Source organism: Aotus nancymaae, unplaced genomic scaffold, assembly GCF_030222135.1.
Source record: "Aotus nancymaae isolate 86718 unplaced genomic scaffold, 86718_ANA_hifiasm-v0.15.2.pri h1tg000088l, whole genome shotgun sequence".
Classification (NCBI taxonomy): domain Eukaryota; kingdom Metazoa; phylum Chordata; class Mammalia; order Primates; family Aotidae; genus Aotus; species Aotus nancymaae.
The window spans coordinates 4273237-4278978 of record NW_026988503.1 but is presented as its reverse complement, the minus strand read 5'-3'; the positions used below and the strand labels follow the sequence as shown (position 1 = coordinate 4278978).

Here is a 5742-nt window from a genome sequence, read left to right as displayed (position 1 = left end):
GATTGAGTCATTAGGCAAGGACTCTACAAGTAGGTAACATCTAAATGATAAGCAGTATCTGGCTTTTGCGGGTCTTAGAGTAAGAGGCAAAGAGAGGCAGAAATACGTTTGCATTTTTGAGGAACTTTAAGGAGAACAAAACATTATAAACAAAATGAACAATAGGAAGTGCTAAACAGACTGTTGTGGAGCCCAGTAAGTCAAAGTATTTTGTATTTCGATTGATTTTTTTCTTCCCTTCCCATCCTTCATGGTTTTCTTTCTTACACACAAAGCTTACAACCTTTACTTTTTCCAACTAGAAAACCAGTTTTTCCAACACTTTTTAAAAAACAAATTATCCTTTTATCATATGCTGAAAGACCTACCCACGACAAGCCCACTTTTGAGTTTGACTCTGTTCACTGACCTTTCATTTACTTCCTAAACGGATCCTTTTGGTAACTTTCAGTGAAGAGGTGGCTTTAATAAATACTTTCTCCAGATATCTCCACAACCTTTGTGTGGGTCAGGGTGACAGGTGCCGCCACGATGTAAACAGAACAGCTGAGTCCTTCTGGTAAACGCCAGGTGCGATCTCCACAGACGGCGTCGGTGGAAAGCACGGACTCAGAGGTGCTCCCTCAAAATGTATCCGTGTCCCCCGCAGAGCACACAGGCCCCAGAGCCCGGTGGACAGGGCTAGTTCCCGCGTTTGCACACCGCTTCTTGGGCTTGCGGGGTGGTACACCAGAGGCTGCCCGCAGCAGGAAGCCCACTCAGAGGCCAGGGCCTCTTGTTCCACTTGGCAGAGACCCCAGAAGGAGCCAGGCGGCAGCATCAGAGCCTCGGACCCTGGCAGGGCAGACCAAGGGCACAGCAGCTGCAGGTCATTGGCAAGGCCAGGAGACGGTGAGTGGAAAGCCGGGGGCGCGAGGAGAGACCCGGAAAAGGGGCTGTTTCGCTGGGAGCTCTGCATCTGGTTTGTGTTTTATCCAGCGATTTTGAAACCAGGTTTTTATCTGGACCTCTGAGAGCTGCATTTGCGCTCCAGACGGCCCAGGTACTGGTGGTGCCAGAAGACGCCCTCCAGGGCGCTGACCTGCTCTGTGGTGAAGGCTGTGCGGACACAAGTGGGGAGGCGGGGAAGGGCCGCAGGGCTTTGGTTTTTTACTCAAGCCAGCCATGGCCCTCTCCGGCGCAGGCAGATTTGAGGACCTATCCTCCTTGATGCTGACGGCTTGCAGGGAATTCCGGGTGCTGAATGCCTGGCCCTGACCAGGGAGGTTCCCCAGGGAGGTGTCGGCAGGCCTAGGGGTGTGGGTCGGCCCTGGGCAGCTGCTCTGGGAGAGCCAGTCCGCTGAGCCAAAGCTGGAGGGCTGCTACCAGCCACGAGGTGGGGAGGAAGAGAGACGCATGGAGGTCAGGTGGGCCAGAGGGAAGGCCAGGTGGGGCTGGCCAGGCGCGGGATCTACCTCGATTGATTTTTAACAGAAATCTAATAAGCAGATAGAGGATATGTTCTATTTCATACTTCAAAAGCCTTGCTGTTATATGGAAAGTAGATACAAAGGGGCAGCAGAGAAGTAGTGAGATTATTTAGAAAATTGTTGCAATGGTCTAGGTGTAAGATCATGGTGGGTTGATTTAGGGCAGTAACAAAGAAGATACTGAGAAACTAAATGGATTCAAGATACACTTTAAAGTTAGAGTCTCAGTTTTTTTCAATAGATTAATAAGGTGAGTGGATAGAAAATCAGACTTGAGACTGACTCCTAGAATTTTGCTCTGAATACAAGAGCATGGCATCAATCATTTCCACAGATGGAGGAGAGTGAAGGAGGAATCTGTTTGAAGGTTAGATATGAAGGTTTTTTATTTAGACATTTTAAATTTGGAAAGTTATAAGATGTCCAAATCAAGTTTTCAATGAGATTGTTGAATGGATAACTATACCTTAGTTAAGAGATCAGAAAAAATTTATATTTAGAAATCATTGGTATGAATAGCATATATACCTGTGTTAGTGAAAGAGAAAAATACAGAGAAAATCTATAGATTGAGAAGAGGAACCAGGAGTCATCCCATAAACAGGTGTTATTTGGAGGCTAAATGGAGTTAGAGCCAACAAAGAGAACTGAGAAGAAAAAAATTTAGTGGAGCATAAAGAAATAGCCAAGAATCAAGAGAATCACGGAATAAAAAGAAATAAAATGTGTCAGACCTGAGAAATAGCCTGACAAGATTACAGAAAGTGAGGAGATAAATTATAACTAAAGTTAGTAACATCCACATCATTAGCTAGAGGGGTGTTAGAAATGGAATAATTAATGTAATGTTAAATTCACAATTGAGATCTATGGTTAGCCTTGGTTATGCTATTTTTCTACAACAATTCAAGCTACTTGATTGTCATTATGAAACTCTTTAAAAGTTGAGAAGCAATTTGAGTTGATGAAGATGGCAGAAAAATGCCTAAAATGGAAGATTATAAAACACAATCAGGGTAAATATAGAAGATTTGATAAATATATAAAACATGAAAGAAATTCTGGATTTTTAAAAATTGATAGAGGAAAGGATTTCTTAAAGAACCAAAACCAGAAGTACTATTTAATCCAGCAATGCCATTTTTTGGTATATACCCAAAAGTATATAAATCATTCTACCATAAAGATGCATGCATATATTCATCGCAGCACTATTCACAGTAGCAGAGACATGGGATCAACCTAAATGTCCTTCGGTGGTAGACTGGATAAATAAAATGTGATGCATATATATCATAAAATACTATGTTGTCATAAAAAAATACTGAGATTGTGTTATTTGCAGCAACATGGATGGACTTGGAGACTGTAACCCTAAGCGAACTAAGGTAGGATCAGAAAACAAAATACTGCTTTTTCTCACTTGGTAAGTGGGAACTAAACATTGAGTACACATGGACGCAAAGAAATAAACAACACACACGGGGTCTACTTAAGGGTGGCAGTTGGGAGGATCGAGACAATTGAAAAACTACCTATCAGATACTGTGCTTATTGCCAAGGTGACAAATTAATCTGTACATCAAACACCTGTGATATGCCATTCACCTATATAACAAACCTGCATATGTACCTCTGAACCTAAAACTAAAGTAAAAAAAATAAGTAGAATATGGCCTTCATAGAATTGAAGAGACTCACAGCTAGCTACTCCTTTCTCTGGTGGAATAGTAAACAAATGAAATATCTGACATAAATGGGACTAAGGAGAAACAAACTGTTTTTAACAGTTGTTTGTGGGATAGTGTAACAGATTAGTGTGTCAAGGAACCCCAACCACAGTGTGAGTCAGTGAGAACAAGCCACTTTATTCCCAAGACTATTCACTGAGCGTGTTAAACATCTAACCCAAAAGTCCTGCATAGGGTAAAAGAGATTAAGAAGGTCATGTAAGGCATCTGGTATCTATCCCAAATCCAAGATATCTATACCTTAAGGCAAATTGGAAGGAAACATTTTGGAAAGGGAAAATAGTTTAAAAGGGGAGATATTATAAATAGCATGAATGGATGCAAACTATATGAAATATATGCCTGGGCATGAAGAAAAACAAATAACTTCTACTTTGAAGGGTTGAAAATAGTTTCCATACTGAATGTTCAGTTTACAGCTAAAGCAAAAAGAGGAAGCACTCCTTCAGAGAAAAGACTAAGGATATTAGGAAATTGTAGATAATATTCTTTAATTTCAGGACAGCACAGTTTAATAGTTTGAAAAAGCAGGAAAAGAGGAATATAGAGTCTGAGCTCAAGAGATACTGAATAGTATGAGAATATAGATGCAAGTAAAGATCTGCATCATTCTTGCTTTTCTTAGATTCCTTGTAGTAACCAAGTTAACCTGAGACGCCGGCATAACATTTGTCCTAATAGTCTTTTAGCAGTTAGAATTCATACCGTTTAGCTCACTGGGCATCTTTAATGGGATTTATATAGGCTTACTACGCATCTTTTCCTTTCTTTATTTTAAAATACTGTGTTTACTGAAAGGTTGTGAAAAACACTTTAAACTCAACTAGTTAGGGGCAAGAGTATTCAGAAAATATTCGAAGAGCAATCTAGTTATATACTGTAAAAAGTGGCATAGAAAGTTCTGCAGATGCCATTTGTCTTTTTTTTTTTTCCTGAGTTCTCCTGCAGTCATCTGAGTTCACCAGCAGTCATATGCACAGTTTTCCACCTTAAGTGTCTCTCTCTCATCTTCTCAACTGGAAAGACTTCCTTAGCAGTTTGGCTTTTTTGGGAAAATACTGTGGCCTCTCCACTTTCAGGGGACATAAATCTAAAACAAGATAAACACAATTCAACCCATGCCAGGAGGACCTAGTCCTAGGTGCCCATAGATGTAAGTGATTCATTAATACAGCTTGTTTGGCTTTTTATACTTCCTATGTGTCACTGTTCCCATTTTATCCTTTGACTTCCTGGATTCCTTCTTAAATAATCCTACTTATATTAAATTACTTGTCCCAGATATGTTTTTTCAAAAATCATAAAGCTTTATATTAAGAAAGGACAAATCTTCAAAGTAAATAAAGATAAATTTATAGCAAAATGAAATAGTATGAATTTTTTCATTAAATATAAGTATATATTAGAAATATTAAATATAATTGTATATTTAAAATATAGAATTAATTTATACTAGTAAAACATTGGAAACTTACCTCAAAGAATGTGAATCAATTAATTAGAGATGAGTAAAGGTACTTAAATATGAAAAATAAAACTAAACAGTAAAGCAAATTTTGCTAGAAAATGTTTAGAAACTAGATGAACTTCTGAAAATACAGATGGCCTCCAAGAAAAAGGTGCATTCAACTACATAAATTTTACATCTATATTAAAAGTATATAAATTAAATTATAAATTATATAATTTAAAAGTTTATAAATTATATAAGCATATATATTTATTTAGAAAATATAAACAAAATCTATAAGCAAACCATATAGTCATGGGGGGATGGGGCTTGAGATCCAGGCATTTAAAATATCTAAGGAGCTCTCAGGAATTGACAGGAAGGTACAAATATCCTAAGAAAAAAAAATGGCAACTGATAAGATTCTGAAAAGAGAATGTCCAAATAATTGCAAATATTTCCAAAAATATTAACAGCCAAGTAAATCCAAGTTAAAGTAATGAGATATTGCTGTATACACATTAGACTGGCAATTGTTAAAATGTGGCATTACATAATGAAGATATGAATTAGAGAGTGGGGATGTGTATTGAAATGTAGAACACATATGCATTTCTACGTGGTCATTCCTGAAATCTACCCATAGAAATATAATTTCAGTAAATAAAGAATAATGGACAAAAGTATTCTTGCAGCATTTTTAGCAGAAGCAAACACACTCAAACACACATACAAATTTGCACATGCTGGATGGAATACCCATCTACAGAGAACTTGTTGAGTTAATGGTGATTCATTTGTTCCATGAAATACTATCCAGTCATTTAAAAGAATTCACTGATTTACATTAGTTAGTATGAGAGTTCATATTATATTTATAAATAACAGAGTTGTATCAGAAGGTGATGTTTATTCAATGAAAAATGAAATAAGGAGGAAAGGATATACCCTATGATTCTGTTTTTGGAAAGCATTTGGTAAAAACAACAACAGCAGCAACAACAACAACCACAAACCCTGCATTTGTAGCATAGGAAAAGGAAATCAAAATTCTATATTGCTATTTTCATGG

The 5742-nt window shown here is 37.8% G+C and overlaps 1 pseudogene; it reads right to left on the bottom strand.

Annotated features, from left to right (window-relative positions):
* Positions 1–508: 508 nt before the first annotated feature.
* On the bottom strand, positions 509–1397 carry LOC105710472 (homeobox protein VENTX-like; annotated as a pseudogene).
* Positions 1398–5742: the final 4345 nt, after the last annotated feature.